The sequence below is a fragment of the Nyctereutes procyonoides genome, unplaced genomic scaffold (assembly GCF_905146905.1).
Source record: "Nyctereutes procyonoides isolate TBG_1078 unplaced genomic scaffold, NYPRO_anot_genome, whole genome shotgun sequence".
Lineage (NCBI taxonomy): Eukaryota > Metazoa > Chordata > Mammalia > Carnivora > Canidae > Nyctereutes > Nyctereutes procyonoides.
Window position 1 is genome coordinate 49,765,689 of NW_026575131.1, and position 20,497 is coordinate 49,786,185.

The 20,497-nt window shown below is 42.5% G+C and overlaps 1 pseudogene; it reads left to right on the forward strand.

Annotated features, from left to right (window-relative positions):
* The first annotated feature begins 303 nt into the window (after positions 1-303).
* Positions 304-18,528, forward strand: LOC129522203 (zinc finger protein 791-like; annotated as a pseudogene).
* Positions 18,529-20,497: the final 1,969 nt, after the last annotated feature.

Here is a 20,497-nt window from a genome sequence, read left to right on the forward strand (position 1 = left end):
CTAAGGCTCTTTTTCCCTCTAGCAGGGCATTAACGTTAAACAATTGGGAGCTGTTTTACTCTGGCTGCCTCAAGTCTTTGTCAATGGGCTGCAGGTTTTAAGGGCGTTTAATTTTATCTACATTTCCTTCTGCCTTTGTTTCCCACGTCAGACTGAAAAGAGCCCCGAGCCCAGCTACAGCTACGGGGTCCAGGGTTCTCACTGAACCAAGTGCTCTTGGGATTCTTTCTCTTAAGGGCGAAATGAGTGGGGGCCGGGAAGAGATGGCTGGAAGGCTCAACACGAGCAAGGAGGAAAGATAAAATGGATCCAGACTCTTCATTATGCAACCCAACCGACCTGAGTTCCTCGCTTGGTGAGTCACAGATAGAAATTACACTGAGCTGCTGCATCAAGAAAACTTTATTTGCAGCAACTGGGGAGATCCTGGGGATTAACTTCCAAAGCCACAATTCACTGAGCAACAGTGAGTGGGTTCCTTTAATTTAGGGTTAGGATGAATATTTACATAGGAAAACCTTGTCATTGTATGTAGAGGTGCTGTGTGTGCACCTTCAGAAAACATGCCTATACAGATGCTGTACGTCATGTAAACCAGTTTCTTGGTCCTCCTTGGGTGGAGATTTTAGTATTACAATGAGGTAAAGGTGGTTGTCCGTCATTCTAGAGGGTGCTCCGTGGTCCATCGTGTGTAGGCACCATTGGAGGATTACCCTCAAACTGGTCTGGGTGGGCTAGGCTGGCTGGAGGTCTTGACAGGGCAGTCGATATCGCTTGAGGGGTGGTTCCCTTTCCATTTGCCTGAATTGAGAGAAACTGGAAAGAGCTTAAGGAAAAATATGGGACAAAGGTTGGTGAGCACAAGCAGGTGAGCAGTAAAGGTCAGGTCTTGAGGTCTAGTTAGTGACAGTTACATATCATTAGGTCACATATAAGTGTGCATTTCTAAACAAGGGTCAGAGTCCCATGAGTGGCCTTGGAGCCTTATGCAACAAACTGTTGACTCCTGGAGGATATAAGACCTCTAGTTTAAAAAAAAAAAAAAAAAAGACCTCTAGTTTAGTCTGTCCTGACCTGAACCATCCTCTTACCTGTACTACCTTCAGCTAGAAACTGAATCAGCAATTCCCTGTGCACACCTGTAACCACGCATTCAGGAGCATCCACAGAAAGACAATGGAGTCAGTGCCAGTTCAGAAAAAGTTCCGTTTAGGGACACCTGGGTGGCTCAGCGGTTGAGTGTCTCCCTTTGGCTCCGGTCATGATCCCAGGGTCCTGGGATCGAGTCCCACATTGCATGGGGAGCCTGCTTCTCCTTCTGCCTGTGTCTCTGCTTCTCTCTCTCTCTGTGTGTCTCTCATGAGTAAATAAATAAAATCTTAAAAAAAAAAAAAAAAGAAAACCCCAAGTTCTGCTGCCTGTAACTCAAAAGGCCAATACTCAAGAGAAAAGAGATTGGAAAGGAATTTGAGCTTTATTCAGGCCAGCCACCTGAAGAGAAGGCCGACTATTGTCCAAAGCCTTCCCTGGAGGTTTCTGCCGGGCATAGGAATTTTTTAAGGAGTTTAGGCAGTTGAGGGAGTGCAGTAGTCCCTAACATTTCTTAATTAGGTGCAGAAGCAATAGTGCCAGCTACAGATGTTTTCCCAGTGTTCAGAGGGTAGTTCCTTATGGGGGGGGGGGAATTGTGAAAGGGGGTCTGGTTTCCCGACCTGTGGGAGTGCCCTGTTCTCCCTTCCTTCCTTGATATTATTTATTTGTGAGGGAGAGGGAAAAGCAGACTCTGCGGTGAGCGGGGCACAGAGCCCAGCCTGGGGATCCATCTTCAGGACCCTGATCTCCTGACCTGAGAGAAATCAAGAGTCTGTCGCCTAACAGACAAAGCCACCCAGGCTCCCCTGCCCTGAACTTTCTAGGAAAGAATGAAGTTCTATGGACATATAAAGAAAGATTAATCAATCACAAGGGCTAAGGGCATTTGTTAAAGTTTAAAGACTATTATTTAAGTTGGCCAGAGGGGCTGAGGTATCTTCAGGACATTTCCTTTTTTTTTTTTTTAAGATTTTATTTATTAATTCATGAGAGACAGAGAGAGAGAGAGACAGAGACAGAGACACAGGCAGAGGGAGAAGCAGGCTCCATGCAGGGAGCCCGAGGTGGGATCCTGGGTCTCCAGCATCAGACCCTGGGTTGCAGGCAGCGCTAAACCGCTGAGTCACCCAGGCTGCCCTGTAAAATATATTTCATTAATAGAAATTAATAGAACTCAAAAGGCAGTATAGAATTCAAACCAGCAAAAAAGAGGTGAATTTCTGAAAATACAAAATATTTCAGCATTACATTCCATTTGTTAAGAATTTTGGAATCGGTCTTTCTTCCTTTGAGTATGTGTATTAAGGTGCTGAGGTCTGCTCTTTACTTTTGGGTGACTTTATGGGGTGCCTGGGTGGCTCAGTTAAGCATCTAATTTCTGCTCAGGTGATGATCCCAGGATCCTGGGATCAGCCCCACCTCTGGCTCCTCACTGAGCAGGGATTCTGCTTCTCCCTCCCCCCATACCTCTGTCCTCCCCGCTCCCCCCTCCCTTCTCACTCCCTCCTCCCTCCCCCTTCCCTCCCCACCAAGCCCTGTGCTTGTGCTCTCTGCTCCCCTGCCTCTGTCTCATATAAATAAATAAATATCTTAAAAACAACAATAATAGTAAAGAAGACTCCTGCCCACATTTCCTGCTTCATTCCTCTGCCTTTACTCTAGCCATACCATCAAATAACCAGTTTTGATGACTATGCCATCATCTGACTGGTGCTTCTTTATATAAAAACAAGCCTGTGTGAATGTCTATTTTCCTTACATGTGTCTGCTCTTGTCATGAGTGGTTGGGGTCCATATGTTGGATGTTTGACTACTGAAAATTTGAGGGTCACTCCTCTCTTTTACCCTAGTGCTCCTTATCTGGACAGGCAGATAAGAAAGCCTTGGGGGCTCCCACCCTGTGAACTGCTCCTTGCTGGGGAGCTGCTCCTGTGTGCTGTGCTGCTCTGCATTGTGTTTTTATTCTTTAAAACCTCCTGCAGATTTGGCCCTCTGTCTCATTGAGTGCTGTAAATTATGAGTAATAAGGTGAAAGAAGTTTTCTCACAAAGAATGATGATCTTAAGATGATAATATTTGGTTCATTTGCATTGCATTTCGGTCATTTCCCAGCAACCTGTGGACCCTGCCATTGGAGAGAAACAAGGCGGAATGTGATCATAGGGAAAGTGTGCATACAACTTCCACGTATTCATAATGCTGTTAGATTTATGAGGACGTGTGCAGAGAGAGTAAGTTTCTGATGATCAAGTAATGAAATAAATGTTTGGAGAAGAAAGAATCATTTATAACCTTCCTAGAAATGGAATCTAGTTCTCCAGTGTTGTCAGTTTTATACATCCTACTGAACACATATTGAAGATGTGGCTATGAACTTCACCCTGGAGGAATGGGCTTTACTGGATCTTTCACAAAAGAAACTCTACAGAGATGTGATGCAGGAAACCTTCAGGAACCTGGCTGTGGTAGCTAAGGAGGATGGCTTACCTTCACCTTGTTAATCAGAGGACAAGTATTTCTTGCCCATCAGCATTGCTTTAAGAGGGGTGGCTGGGTGGCTCAGTTGGTTAAGCATCTGCCTTTGGCTCAGGTCAAAGGGTCATGAGATCTAGCCCCATGTCAGTCTTCCTACTCAGCAGGGGAGTCTGCTTCTCCCTCTCTCACTGCCTACTCCCCCCTCCACCCCCCCTTGTGCTCTCTTCCTCTTTCTGTCTCAAATAAATAAATAAAATCTTAAAAAAAAAAAACCAATATTGCTCTAAGATGTGGAATGTGGGAAGGGAGGACACTGGTAAATAAACTAAGCATGGTCACAGCTAACATATGCTAGAGAATCTAATAATTTTTCTAAAATTTATAGTATTTTGGAATTCTTTGTCTTGGCTTTGCATTTAAGAGGGAAAAAAGGGGGATCCCTGGGTGGCGCAGCGGTTTGGCGCCTGCCTTTGGCCCAGGGCGCGATCCTGGAGACCCGGGATCAAATCCCGCGTCGGGCTCCCGGTGCATGGAGCCTGCTTCTCCCTCTGCCTATGTCTCTGCCTTTCTCTCTCTCTCTCTCTCTCTGTGTGTGTAACTATCATAAATAAATAAAAAACTTAAAAAAAAAGAGGGAAAAAAGGAAGATCATGACATTGAAGATTAGTATAATAACCAGGGGAGAAAACTAAGGTAATAGCAAGCAGTGTTTCCTGTGAGAATGCTAGTATGTTATAAAAATTTAAAGGAAAGAAACATAGCAACCTCTGCTTCAAATTTGGTGATTCTTACAAAATTTTCACCCCAAATATTTTTATGTGTGCATAGTTGTTCAGTGTTTGCAAGATAGTTCATTTGGAGACTGTATCAATCTCTACCTGTGAATATCACTGTTTTGTTTTTTTTTGTTGTTGTTGTTGTTTTAATTTTATTTGACAGAGAAAGAGAGAGCATGCATGCATAAACGGGATGTGTCAGAGAGAGAGAAGGAGAAGCAGGCTCCCCACTGAGCAGGGAGCCCAACGGGCTCCATCCCGGGACCCTGAGATCATGACCTGAGCTGAAGTCAGATGCTCAACCAGTTGAGCCACCCAGGTAGCCCAATATCACTGTTTTGATAATAGCATGGGTGAGGTCTTCTTGCAGAGCATTCCTTCTGTTCAACTTGAAACAGTTTTGACAAGGGAGATAACCTACACTTGAGGTATAAATCGTAAAAAAGTTGTTCAAATACTTCCTATAATTTGTTAATAAAGCAATCATTGATAATGTGCTTCTTGTTTTTTTTACAAAAGTTTTATGGTAGAGAGATTCTGTCCAGCTAAAGAGGCTGGTCACTGTGGAGACAAGTTCAGCTTTATTCCAAATCTCAATCTGAACAAGAAACCTAGTGGAGTGAAACCATATGAATGCAGTGCATGTGGAAAAGTCTTCTTGTATCTTTCATCCCTTAATAGGCACATCAGATGTCATACTGGACACAAGCCATAGAAGTACCAGAAATATGGAGAGAAGCCATACAAGTGTAAGGAATGTGGTAAAGCCTTTAGTTCTCCCCAGTTTTTTAAAAACATGAAAGAAATCACAATGGAGAGCAAAGCTATGAATGTAAGAAATGTGGAAAGCCTTCTATTTTTATGGATCATTTAAAAGTCACAAAAGAGTTCGCACTGGAGAAAAACCCTATGAATATATGGAAACACCTTTACGTGGTCCACAAGCTTTCAAGAACACATGATAACACACATGAGAGATTCTCCTTATAAATGTAAGGAATGTGGGAAAGCTTTAAGTAGTTTCACTTCTTTGAGAACCCATGAAAGGACTCACACAGGAGAGAAACCATATGAATGTAAGAACTGTGGTAAAGGTTTCATTTCTCATCTACATTCCCAAAAACATGAAAGAGATCACAAGAGACACCCAGGTGGCTCAATCAGTTAAGTGTCCAACTCTTGATATCTGTTCAGGTCTTGATCTCAGGGTTGTGAGATCAAGTTTTCCATTGGGCTCCGTGCTCAGTGGAGACTCTGCTTAAGGATTCTCCTTCTCTCTCTGCTCCTCCCCAATCTCATGCTCTCTCTCAAATAAATTTTTTTTATTTTTTTTAATTTTTATTTATTTATGATAGTCACAGAGAGAGAGAGAGAGAGAGGCAGAGACATAGGCAGAGGGAGAAGCAGGCTCCATGCACCAGGAGCCTGACGTGGGATTCGATCCCGGGTCTCCAGGATCACGCCCTGGGCCAAAGGCAGGCACCAAACCGCTGCGCCACCCAGGGATCCCAAATATTTTTTTTTAAAGATCACAATGAGGAAAAACCATATGAATGTAAGAAATGTGGGAATGCCTTCCATTTTTGTGAATCTTTTCATGAAAAGATTCATACTGGGGGGAAAATCCACCTAGTGTAAGGAATGTGGGAAAACCTATATGTGGCATGCAAGCTATCAAAGACACATGACAGCAAACACAGGAAATGCACCTTATAAACATAAGGAATGTGGAAAAGTCTTAAGTTGTTTCACTTCACTGGAACACACAAAAAACCTAGAGAAACCTTATTACTGTTAACTGTTGGAAAAATCTTTAGATACCATCAAACTTTGAGCACATGGGAGGACACACAGTAGAGAAACTCTGAATGTAAGCACTGTGGCAAAGCCTACAGGGATTACAGATCATTATAAGCACATGAAAGAACTCCCTGGAAAGAAACCCTATGAATGTGAGGAATGTAGGTAAGCCTTCACTTTCTTGTGCAAACATTAAAGGACACACACGCTGCAGAGACATCATCGTGTAAATGTGCAGAATGTGGAGGAAATTTCCCAGGTCCTACTGAAGGCATGAAAGGACTCCTTGGATAAAAACCTCTAATGTAAACAGTGTAGGAAAGACTTCAGTTGGTCCACGTCCTTAAATGTGAAAACTCTTACTGAAAATAAATATAAATGTAAGTAACATGAGAAAGCCTTGATGGGAATTAATTCATGGATAGTGTTCCAGAAAACTTTCAACATGGAAGAGTTGCTTTTTTAAAAATATTTTATTTATTTATTCATGAGAGACACAGAGAGAGGCAGAGACACAGGCAGAGGGAGAAGCAGGCTCCATACAGGGAGCCCGATATGGGACCCAATCCCAGGTCTCCATGGGACCCAATCCCAGGTCTCTAGGATCACACCCTGGGCCGAAGGCGGTGCTAAACATTGAGCCACCAGGGCTGCCCTGGAAGAGTTGTTATTAAAGTTGCATATAGGGGTACCTGGGTGCCGCATCAGTTAAACATCTGCCTTTGGCTCAGGTCATGATCCCAGGGTCCTGGGATCAAGCCCCAAGTCAGGCTCCCTGTTCAATGGGGAGTCTGCTTCTCCCTCTTCCTCTGCTGCTTCCCCTGCTTGTGCTGTATCTGTCTTTCTCTCTCTCTGTCAAATAAATGAAAATCCTCAAAAGAGATAAAGTTGCATATATGTTGTGTTTACTGAACCTCATTCTAAAAGCAAATTGTTGCAATGTGAATTTCTACTAATTACTCTCAGAAATGAATTTAAAGTGAGAGAATTCTGAGTTGTCTGTCAACAATAGCACTTAAGATTATAGGTAGTGTTTTTTCCTAAATCCTAGTTAATAATATTTTAAAATATTAAAAAAAAACAGGAAACAAGTGTTGGTTGGTAAGGACATGAAGGAAATGAACATTTGTACTCTGCCAGTGGGAATGTATGTTGGTATAGCCATTGTGGTAAACAGTATGGAGATTCCTCCAAAAACTAAAAATGAAACTAACCATATAGTTGAGCAAACCACCTTCTGATTATACATCCACAGAATATAAGTTCAGTACCTGTAAGACATGTGCATTCCCATGTTCATTGCAGCATTATTCATAGTAGCCAAATTATGGAAACAACCTGTTTCGTCAACAGATGAATGGATAGTGAAAGTGTGGTGTGTGTATACAATATTCAGCCTTAGCAAAGAAGGAGATCCTGACATTTGACAACAGGCATGACTTTGTAGGACATTATGCAAGATGAAATGAATGATCCCACTTATATGTGGAATCTAGAAAGTCATGAAGCAAAGAGGAGGGCGTATCAGAGTGGCTCAGTCAGTTGAGCATCAGACTCTTCATTTCAGCTCAGACCCTGACCTCAGAGTTGTGACCTCCAGCCTGATGTTAGGCTCCAGGCAGGGCATGGAACCAATTAGAAAAGAAAAAAAAAAAAAAAAAAGGAGAGAGGGTAGCACTGTTGTTGTCAGATGATGGTAGATGGGGGAAATGGAGAGATGTTGGCCAGACTGTATAAGGATACAATTATGTAGGGTGAACAAGTCTGGAGATTTAATGTGTAACATGGTTGCTATACTTAAAAATACTGGGGGTCCCTGAGTGGCTCAGTCAGTTAAGCGCCTGTCTTCCGCTCAGGTCATGATCCTGGAGTCCTGGGATCAAGCCCCACATCAGGCTTCCTGTTCAGCAGGGAGCCTGCTTCTCTCTCTCTCTCTCTCTCTCTACTGCTCTCCCTGCTTGTGCACTCTCTCTCTCAAATAAATAAATAAAATCTTAAAAAAATAAAAAAATAAAAATACTGTATTAGATACTTCTAACTTTCTAAGAGTAATTTCAGATGGTTTCATCACAAAGAAATGGTAATTTTGTGAGGTGATACATTAATTAGTTGACTTGTAATTTCACTACATATGTGTATATCAGATCATGTACATCTAACATATATACAACTTTATTTAAAATATGTAAATTGGGACACTTGGGTGACTCTGGTTGAGCATCTGCCTTTGGCTCAGCATGTGATCCCGGGGTCCTAGAATCGAGTCCCACATCAGGCTCCCCATAGTGAGCCTACTACTCCCTTTGCCTATGTCTCTGCCTCCTCTGTGTCTCTCATGAATAAATAAAATCTTTAAAAAATATATATGTAAATTAATAATAGTTATAAAGACCATCTACAAAACTCTGGATGGTGCTCACTTTGGGGGGTAGGAAGCAATGGTCAGGGTGGAGCTGCACAGGACAGCTATGAACTGCCAGTCTATTACTGTTGTTAAGTGTCTGCCTTTGGCTCACGGCGTGATCCTAGAGTCCTGGGGATCGAGTCCCACATCAGGCTCCCTGCATGGAGCCTGCTTCTCCCTCTGCCTATGTCTCTGCCTCTCTCTGTGTGTCTCTAATGAATAAATAAATAAAATCTTTAAAAATAAATAAATTATACATCTTTCATAAGTATGATCTGTTCACTTCAAAGAGATGTTGAGGCATAAAAAATATTTTCAAATATTGTGCGTTATTTTCTAACCACCTCCTTAGTTGGTTTTCACACATTTAGCCCAGCAGGGAATTTCAAGTCTTTTTTTAATGGGCCTATTGGTATTTACCTTGATACTCATTTTGACTAAGGAATGAGTAGCCAAAGATTGGGAACATGCTCAGTGCTTAAATTTAGAAAGAACTGATTACATAAATTTGTATCATCTATATTCCTTCATAAAAATAAAGCCACCTATTGATATGAAAACAAGCATCAGGGTTTATTTTTCAAAAACCAAAAAGTATATAGTACTATACTTTCTATAAATCTGTTACCTTTGTATTTTAAAAGGAAAATAGAAAAATGTATAGTTTAAATAACTTGTTTACAAAAGTGCTGAAAAGACTAATAAGGAATGAGTAAAATGTATGGAAACTTGAGAAAGTACAAATGCTAAAGAACATGCTGGCAGTGAGTGAGCCAACAGACTTATAAATAGGCAGAGTTTTTTTTTTTGTGTGTGTGTGAAGATTTTATTTATTTATTTATTCATGAGAGACACAGAGACATAGGCAGAGAGAGAAGCAGGCTCCACGCAGGGACCCTGATGTGGGACTCGATCCCAGGACCCCAGGATCATGCCCTGAGCAGAAGGCAGGCACTCAACCGCTGAGCCACCCAGGCTGAGTTTTTTGAAACTTGATATTCACTATATTCAGTTCATGCTAAACCAAAAAAGTGTTTGTTATCCATATTTTATTTTTATTTTTTTAAGATTTTATTTATTTATTCGTGAGAGGCACAGAGGGAGGCAAAAACATAGGCAGAGGGAGAAGCAGGCTGTCTACGGAGCCCAATGAGGGAGTCAGTCTCAGGACCCCAGGATCAAGCCCTGAGCCAAAGGCAGATGCTCAACTGCGCCACCGAGGCATCCCTGTGTTATCCATATTTTAGTTTTAATAGTTTATAAATCAGTGAATTAATGGAAAGTCACTTCTGTACGTGTTAATCTTCTAGGGAGTATTTTTCATGAAGTGTTCAGTATGGGTTGCACACCCTCAATTTATTTTCTCAATTGTATTTGTATATAAACGACAAGTGGTATTATAGCTTGTAGGGCCATCATGTTTTAAATTACAGAGCTTTGGGATCCCTGGGTGGCGCAGCGGTTTGGCGCCTGCCTTTGGCCCAGGGCGCGATCCTGGAGACCCGGGATCGAATCCCACGTCGGGCTCCCGGTGCATGGAGCCTGCTTCTCCCTCTGCCTGTGTCTCTGCCTCGCTCTCTCTCTCTGTGACTATCATAAATTAAATAAATAAATAAATAAATAAATAAATAAATAAATAAATAACAGAGCATTTTCTGATACGTACAGCATTTTAAATGCATCAAGTTGCAGTATGAGCATGAGGAGCTCTGCTGACATACTGCACATTAAAAGTCTTAAAAATTATGTTTAAAACAATCATTCAGAGTCTCTGGAATTGATTGTAACAGTAAGTAGGAAACAAGGAACATCAGTTTAAGGGATTCTACGAAAATTCTACAAAAAAGGTATGAATCTGTGGTATTTAAACCATGACTGCGCCCTCCCTTCACCCTCTCAACTCACACTCCACTCCAGGGTAGTGTATCCAAAAATACAAAGTTTTCTGTTCCAACTTCCTTTTGGAGGGCTTTTTTCCCCTAGGAATAACAGGAATTCACCATATCTCAACCTGTTTCTAGCTACCCCTTACATGAGGTTATATTGCACATGAATATACTTGAGAAGTGGGAGCACGCTTTTTTGCACCCAGACTCTGCTCATGTTACATAGGCTTTACCATGGGCATGATATGCTAATACTGGGATACTGATCCCTCTTGCCTCAGCTCATAAGTTTGTGGTTCCAAGAGACAAAAGCAGAGAGAACATCAAGCTCTTGTCCCTCCCTTCCACTGAGTAGTCAATTCCTAGAAAGAATGTAATCCAGACAGAAGCTTGTCATTATCCCTACCCATGTTCCAGAACCCTAAGCAGAGAAATTCTGCTTGAAGGTGAGGGAAGAGCAAGCTGTGAAACATAGTTCTTGATCTGGCAAAGACTTAACTTTAGTTACTACATTATGAGAGTTAAAAGCCAGAGGGCACTCCACTCTCAAGACAGGAAATAGATGCAAAAGACAATTGGCAGATTTGTGGATTTAATGAAGATGCAGCTTGGTCTATAGGCCAGCTCATTCACAGGAGAGGACCAGGGAATAAGACTGCGAAGAGGAGTCTGATAAGGCTCAGAGCAAATGTCAAACTGTATCTTCAGACAGTATTACTATAAAGGATCCACAATATGTTTGGATTAGTTTCTAGGGCAAATTTGTCCAAGAACTTTGTTGAAAATAGTAGAGCCACCAGTCAGCATCAGCAATTAGTCCATTTTATCAACTGGCTGTGGTCCAAGAAGGAGTAGAAGAGTTTCCTGCTAAAACCAATGTACCAGATGAAGGTGGACATAATCAAAGCTGTATCTCCCTTCTCTGCCAAATGGCAACATCAGAGGCCTAACGCTGTGAGGTAGAAATAAACTTCATCAAGATAATCCAGGAGGTCATCAAACAACAACAGACAAATAGATAACAGTAACAAGGCCTGGAAGAGTGCGGGATACCCACTGAAGGTGCAATATATTATCTAAAATGTCCAGTTGTTGGGGGATCCCTGGGTGGGTCAGCGGTTTAGCGCCTGCCTTCAGCCCAGGGCATGATCCTGGAGTCCTGGGATCGAGTCCCACCTCAGGCTCCCTGCATGGAGCCTGCTTCTCCCTCTGCCTGTGTCTCTGCCTCTCTCTGTGTCTCTCATGAATAAATAAATAAAATCTTAAAAAAATAAAATAAAATGTCCAGTTGCAACTAAATCATGAGAATGCAGAGAAACAGAAAGATATGACTCATCCACTGGATGAAAAAGAATAGGCAACAGAAAATGCATATGAAGCTTTAACAGATGTCAAAGTTAGCAGAAAATATGTCAAAGTAGACATTACAAGTATATTCACAACTAAAGGAAAGCATGATTAAAGGAGTAAAGGAAATGACCTCACAACCCTTAGGAATTCCATCAAAAACAACAAAATAGCAAGGTTGGTGAGAATCTAGACAAATCGGAATCCTTGGACTCTGTGGTAGGAATGAAAATTGGTGCATCCGCCATGGAAAACCATATATTAGCTTCTTTTTTTTAAAAAAAATTTGTTTATTTGAGAGAGAAAGCATGATCAGGGGGAGGGGCAAAGGGAGAGAGAGAAGCAGGCTCCCTGCTGAGCAGGGAGTCCCAAAGCAGGGCTCCATCCCAGGACCCCGGGATCATGACCTAAGCTGAAGGGAGATGCATCCAGGTGCCCCCATATATCAGTTTCTAATAAAATTACTGTATGATCCAGCATTTTCATCTCTAGTTTTATACTAAAAAGAATTGAAAGCAGATTGTTATAGAGCTATTTGCATATCCATGTTCATGGCGGTATTTTTCACAATAGTCAAAGGTGGAAGCAACCCAAGTATCTATTAATTGATGAATTGATAAACAAAAAGTGATATATACATATAATGGGATATTTTATTGAGCCTTAAAAAGGAAGGAAATCCTGACACAGGTTACATGTGGACCTTGAGGACATTATGCTAAGTGAAAGAAGTTAGATACGAAAGGACAAATATTTCATCATTCCACCTATATAAGGTACAGAGTAATCCAGTTCGTAAGGATAGAATGTAGAATGGTGGTTGCCAGAGGCTGGAGGCACAGGGTCTGGTAACTTTTATTTAATGAACATAGAGTTTGTTTTATGAGATGGAAAGAGCCATAGAGATGGATGATGGTGATGGTTGTACATTATGAATGTATTCAATACCAGTGTACTCTGTGTTTCAAGATGGTGAAGGGATGCCTGGGTGGTTCAGCAGTTTGGCACCTGCCTTTGGCCCGGGGCATGATCCTGGGGACCTGGGATTGCATCCCACGTGGGGTTCCCTGCGTGGAGCCTACTTCTCTCTCTGCCTGTGTCTCTGCCTCTCTCTGTGTCTCTCATGAATAAATAAATAGAATCTTTTAAAAAAAAAAGATGGTGAACATGATGGGCACCTGGGTGGCTCAGTTGGTTTATCAACCAACCCTTGATTTTGGCTCAGGTCCTGGAATGGAGCCCCACATCCAGCTCCACAGTGTGCATGGAGCCTGCTTAATATTCTCTCTCTCCCTCTCTCTGTCCCTCCCCGACTTCTCTCTCTAAAATAAATAAAATAAAATCTTTTAAAAAAGAGAGAGATGTATGTGGAGCCTAGATCCAACATGAGGAAGTGTGGCCAGATCCTACTGGCCGACTACAATAATCCTATTCCCAGCCTCCTCCTTTCTTTTTCATTTGAGAGATAGTATAGGTGGGGATGGGGCAGAGGAACAAGCAGACTCCCTGCCAAGTGCAGAGCCCAACACAGGGCTAGAACCCAGGACCCTGAAATCAAGAACTGAGCTAAAATCAGACACTTAATCAACTGAGCCACTCAGGTGCCCTTCCAGCCTCCTTCTTTCATTGATTCCACTCTGGAGACTAGAATGTGAAATACACTCATTATCACTTCCCTTGCATTATAACATGGTTTGGCCAATGAGCCATAAGTCCCCAGAGAGATTTTTGTTTTTTTTTCTATAATGTTTCATCTATGATGCATATGCATTTGGTACAACACTTTTTTCTCCTTTCTTCCCATGTGTTTGAATACAATAGAGCTGAAACAGCATCCTGGTACAACAATGACTAAGAATATCAAAGAGCTGCCAATTGAAACCCTATTTGTTGAATAACTGGATCTAAGCCAGCAAATTGCCTACCTTTGGGCTGCTTGTTAAATGAGAAAAACAGGCACTTAATGGTTCAAATCATTCTTTACTCATGAAAGTGAATATAACTTCATTCGATTTAATAAGTTAGAAAAAAGACTGGTCAAATGTATTCCCCACTTTCACAAACATAAGAAAGAAGATAATAAACTTACAAATCAAGAAATTAGTACTAAAAAAAAGGAAATAGTAGTGCTATTATTCGATTAAAGCCTATGGACATAAGTTCTAAACAATGACTAGAAAAATTGAAATCAGTTGCTTTTGGGGGATAGGAATTAGAATTAGGGAGGCAGAGTAAGAGATCACTTTTTAATTTAAAGATTTATTTTTATTTTGGGGAGGATGAACATTTTAATTTTTTTTTAATTTTAAAAATTTATTTGAGAGACAGAGAAAGAAAGTGGGGGGAGGGACAGAGGGAGAGTGAGAATCCCAAGCAGACTCCCCGCCAAGGTTGGAGTCTGACATAGGGCTCAATCTCAGGACCCTGAGATCGTGGTCTGAGCCAAAATCACAATTTGGACACCCAACTGACAGTCACCCAGGTGCCCCTGAGACACTTTTTATTGCTAGAAATGTTATGGTATTATGTGATTCTTGAACTAAAGAAATACATTACTTTGATAAAAATGTAAATTAAAAAAAAATTTAAAGAGTGAATGGAAAGTAGATCTAGGAACTTTGACCCATCATGATATAGTAGGAAGAATATGGAGAGTCAGAGCTGAATTTAAGTCTTGCCTCTGCTGCTTATTATTAATACAGTCTTGGGTGATTCATTTAGCCTTTAAGTCTGGGTTTTTTCCACTGTGAAATGGGGTATTGACTTGCTCAACTACTTAGGTTGGTACAAGGACAGGCTCCACCCTCCTGGGATAGATCAAGTGTCCACTCCCATCCCCTTTCCTAGCTCAGGTAATACCCCAGCCACAGATACTTGCAGAGTAACTCCAATTCTGTATTCCCTGGTTTCAATTCTTGATTGAAAGTATTGTTTTGGTTTTGTATTTCTATAAACCATAAGAATTGGGGTATTTTCCATAGTCTCCAGGTCCCTGGTCATTAGTCAAACTTTGAGAATTTCAAGCAGAAAACAGGTAAATGTTATATTTGAGAGCATTAGGGACAAACTTCTCTACATCCACATTTGAAGATAAAATGTATTTCTTCATACTTGGAACACTGTAAACAGATAAACTACAAAAATAAAACCCTGGGGCAAAATTCCAAATCATGAGAATAATCAAGCTCTCATATTGTTGTAAAAACAACAACAATGTGCAGGGTATTTTTGTTAAAACGCCCTTACATGGATGTTTCTCAGAAATATCTCAGGGGAAGCTGGTTGGCTCAGTAGTTGACCATCTGCCTTTGGCTCAGGGCATGATCCTTTGGCTCAGGGCATGATCCCAGGGTCCTGGGATGGAGCCCCACATCAGGCTCCCTGCTCAGTGGGGAATCTGTTTCTCCCTCTGCCCCTCCCCCTGCTCATTCTCTCTCTTGCTCTCTCTCTTTCAAATAAATAAAATCTTAAAAATAAAGAAATATCTTATTAGCTCTGTTTTCAAATGACTTGTATACTAACAAAAGTTATTGTTTTTTACTTTTCACTTCCTGAGAGCATATATTAAAATATCCCTTGTCAATAATGGATATTCAGATCCACTTTGTTACTTTTTTCCATTTAACTATTATACATTCTGAGTCAGTATTGGCCCATGCATGCAAGTTCAGGAATTACTTCTTAGAGAAATTTGATTTCTACCCTTACGCTTTTAAAATTTTGTTATTAAAAAATAAATAAATAAAAATAAAAAAATAAAAAAATAAAATTTTGTTACTAACCTGAAACTTTTCATCCACTCATAATACCAAATACTTAAATCACGTTTGTGTCAGTACCTCTTGCCAGAAGCCACCAGGACATACCTGTAGTCATGAAGAGCAGCGTACCCACTTGTAATCAGCAGGACTGCAAAGGACTGTGGGTGTATCATGAGAGTCTCCAGAAGTACTTCTAGAATTTGCACCATGGTTTAGAACACCAAATTGTGTTTAGTGATCTGTATGATAGTCAGTGAAGGAACATGTTGCTCTCTATTGGATACTGTGAGGAGGTAAATGTAACTTTGATTGCTAATCATAAATGTTTGGAATGTTTGGTCATTTACCTGTAATGCTTTCCTTGTTTTAAATAAAGTCAGATATACAACCCCAGCCCATCAACTGAAGCCAAATACTCTTTCCTTATTACTGAATGCTTTCCTCTATAATAGTTCATCCCTGCTCCTTGCTTTGAAGTTCTCTGGATTCTTTAGAATAAAGATTGCCCACTTCATGAAGTGTGAAATAAAATGAGCTGAGATCAACTGGATTATTCTTGTTCATTATATTAACTTATTTAATGAGTCAACTGAGGCCTGCATCTTTCAATACAAAATGACAAAGACAGGACCACTATTCAAAGTAGGTCTTTCTTGCTGAGGAACTGTGTTTTCATGTTAACTTTTGAGTGTCCCTCTCTACCAGGCAATCTAGCCTCAAAACATACATAATAAGCACAAAATGAATCAAGGCACGATAGGCTCTGGAGATAGAGACATTAAAAAGTTCTTACAGTCCTGGTGGCTTTTAATTTTATGGGGAAAGAGACACCTTTAACAAATGATAAGCCTTGGATTTTTTGTTTGTTTTGTTTTTAAGATTTTATCCATTTATTTGACAGAGTGCGCACAAGCAGGGGGATCAGCTGACAGAGGAGAGGGAGAAGCAGGCTCCACGGGGAGCAGAGAGCCCAATGCAGGGCTCCATCCCAGGACCCCAGGATCATGACCTGAGCCAAAGGCAGATGTTCAACCAGCTGAGCCTCCCAGGTGCCCCAAGGCTTGGTTTATAAGCTAGAAATAAGAGCTTTGAAGGTAAGTTCACAATAGTATATAAGATAATGGGACCCAAGGGTGTGTTGTCCATCTTCTCTAGGAGGGTAGTGGCCTCAATGATTAAGGATGTCACCATGAAGCATTTCTATTTCCACCACCTCTTACATCTTAAGCTAACGCTGTCTCAGGAATTGCTCAGGTTTGAATGTAAACAGTAGGCATGATACAGACAGTCCTGCCTTTGTAGGTATAGTGATTTTTCAAAAAACTAAGAACAGAATAACCATATAGTGCAGCAATTTAATTTCTGGATGTATACCCAAAACGATTAAAAGCAGAGTCTCAAAGAGATATCAACCTATGTTCACAACAAATAATGGTGGAAGTGAACCCAATGTACATCAAATGATGAACGGATAAGCAAAGGGTAGTACATACATACATGTATGTTATGTTATTCAACCTTAAAAAAGGAAATTCTGACCTATGCTACATGTTCAAAAATTGTGGTGCTAATAGGCTGTATTGGTCAATATATTGAAAACCATTGAGTTGTACACATTAAAGAAATCTGTTGTATAGCATGTATATCTCAATAAAGTAAAATAATTAAATACCTCAATTAAATAAGTGCTCTGAGTTTTGAACTAATGTGTTTAGTAGAGTACGAGTTTTCAAGTACGACACACATTACATAACATTTTATTTTTTCTAACATTGGTGAAAGTAGGAATTCAGTTGCCCTAGGGATATAAGAAAGTTTACATTTTTAAATATTTAGGCACACACTCAAGAGCTGGATTTCCTTCTAGTGTAAAATGGACACCTGAGAGTTTTTTTTAAGATTTTATTTATTTTATTCATAAGAGACACAGAAAGAGGCAGAGATATAAGCATGGGGAGAAGCAGGCTCCCTGTGGGTGCCTGATGAGGACTCGATCCCAGGATCCTGGGATCAAGACTTGAGTCAAAGGGGGACGCTGTACCACTGAGCCACCCAGGTGCTCCAGCACCTAAGAGTTTTGATGAACATACCTCACAGCTAATGGTTGGGGGAGAAGGGTCTCTGAGCTCAGGCTCCAGCGTTCAAACTTCCACAAGAACCAAGTGCTTGGGAGGCCGTGGAAGTCTTTAGCTGAAATACCACGTGCCTGCAGGTGGAGAAGGGATGGGTGGAGCCTCAACGCTGATGACAGTTAAAGATCAATATGGAACCAATCTTTATTGTATACGGTGAGGTAAATTTTTTAAGATTTTATTTATTTCAGAGAGACAGAGCACCAGCGGTGGGGAGGAGGAGAGGGAGAGAGGGAGAAGCAGGTTCTTCGCTGAGCAGGGAGCCCAAAGCGGGGCTGGATCCCACCAACTGAGCCACCCAGGCACCACGGGAGGAGGCAATTTTTAAGAGTGTCTGTAAACAAGAATCATAGCTCCCTGAGTGGCTTCGCAGACTCGTGCCAACCCCAGAACACCCCCTGGTCCCTGCTGCCCTAGCTGGTCAGAGCATCCCTCCACTGGAAACGACTCTGGATCTCCCTGCGCACACCTGTGTCCCCACATCTAGAAGGAGCTGCAGGAAGACGCCACTGTTCCTCTATGGCCTGGACCAAATTTTGTCTAAAAATTGGCCCAAACTTCCAAGGAACGGACACCCCCAGAGACCGGTTCTCCTGAGCAATCGGACCTCCTGTTGTCACTCAGGAGCAGAGGGGGGGTCCCTGCGAGCTGTCCAATCAGGGGCGGCGCAGGGGCGGGTGGGCGTGGCGACGCTCGGCAGCCTCGTGGACGCCGGGGGCCTTGCTAGCGATCGCATCTCACCTGCGCGTAACGGTCTCAGGTGGTTCTGCTGGAGCATCAGTCGCGCAGATTGATGCACCTGCTGCGGACGCCGTAGGGACGACGCCCGCGGACCGAGAAGCCAGGAAGCGGTGAGTGTGCGGGGCCGGGGGTGCCAGGGCGGGCGGAGGGGCTGGCGACGCGCCGTGGCGGGACCCGACCCTCCTCGGGAGCTTCCGAGTCCCTGAGTCCCCGGGGGCGCCGCTCGGACCTCAGTCCCCTCCGGCGCGCCGCGTGCGGGCGGGGCCGGCAGCTGGGACCGCGGCGTCCCCTTCGGTCCTTGCGCGCGGCCGCGTCTCCCCGATGGTGCGGTGACCACGGGGAGGGTCGTCAGGGGACAGCCGTGACTCGGTCTCCCGGGTTCGTGCGCGGGCGGTGCTGTGAACACGGGGCCCCAGTCCGTCCTTACTCCCGGGGGGACGCCCGTTTTCTCCTGAGTGTTCCAGATGTTTGGGAAGCAGAGTCTCAAATCCACGACCCTGTGTCCCAGCCTGTCCTTTCCTGGGACTGGCAATAAACGCTTGTTTCCAGATCCCGCCCCGCCTCCCCAGACGCAGATTCCCCTCTCGGATTTACAGCATCATCGATGATTTGTCCTCCATGGTGCATTTCAAACAGACACAGCGTTGTAATTGTGTATCATTTATCCACAGTCAATGGATGGCTCGTTTTAAAAGGCTTATTTTTTATTCGTGGATATTTTACATGAGAAGAAGCAGAGAATAACCACCTGGAGCAAGGTTGTGTGAAGTCCTTCTGCCCCTCTCCCCAGGATCTTTCCTGGGCACAGACATCCTGTGGAACTTTGAACATCCTTTGGAGCTTTCCTGAGTGATCTGTCCTGAGATCACTTGCCCCTTCGTGGGTTTGTCACGTTGAAAACATGTATTCACTCTTTTAAAGTGAGTTTTGCAATAAATGTAAAATGTATTTAATCAATAGGTCTTGAAAAACAGTGTATTTCCAAAGCAGCAAGAAAGAGGAGAATTTTGGGGCAAAAAAAAAAAAGTATTACATTGCATATGTTAAAGTTTTTTGTTTCCCTTTTTCTTCCCCTGGCAGGATGGGGAGTATGTTTCCAAGATCTGTTCCTTACTTTTGGATGATGTTAAATGAAATTCCAGAGCTTAGACTTGCCACACCAGAGTGTTTAAGTGTGATTGTTTATAAAACAGTTTCCTGCCATACAAATAATAATTAACATCATTTTCTGAAAACAAGAGATACTTGTGTTTTCTTGTTAAAAAATACAGTTGTCTTCCTTTTACATAATCGCTGGGATTGATTTTTTTTTTAAGATTTTACTTATTTATGAGAGAGAAAGAGAGAGAGAGAGAAGGGGAGGAGCAAAGGGCGAGGGACGAGCAGGCCCCCACAAGTGCAGAGCCAGATTGGGGGGGGGGGTGCTCAATCTCACGACCTGAGATCATGACCCTAGACATAATCAAGAGTCAGAAGCTCAACTGAGGAGCCACCTAGGCCCCCCAGGTTTGAGGGATTTTGTTGGATTGTTCATACACGGAGTTTGTGTTACTTAAAATATCAGTGGTGGTGTAGAGCAACTCTAGTGGGGTCAGAGGTATGCACTCAGTATCTCTAAAGGCCCCCACTTGGAGACTGCGAAGTACTTCAAGGCCAAGTTCTTTCTGTGGGACTTCCCCTACAGGTATCTTACCTACTCACACACACACCTGAGAAGGAGCCCTTTACACTGAAAGTACAGAGCCCTGGAAAGCTGGGGATGGAAGGGCTCTAAACATACATTGGAGTTTTGTATCCACAGTGTAGGTGTATTCAGACTGTAAACTGTTTACATTGAGAAAGTCTGGGAAAGTCAAGTTCTGTGTCCTGGATTAGGGTCAGTGACTGGGGGGGGGGGTTATTTGGGTTTTTTGGTTACCTTGAATTGAATCCTGCTGAGAATTTCCTCACCCATTAGACTGGGAGCCTGAGGGAGGGAGGGAGCAGATCCATCATGCTCCAGGGAGGGGAGGGTGTGCTGGGATCCCAGAGGTCATTCCTGTGACTGCTCAGGTCCCTACCGTCCTTCACCAGGGACTGAGCC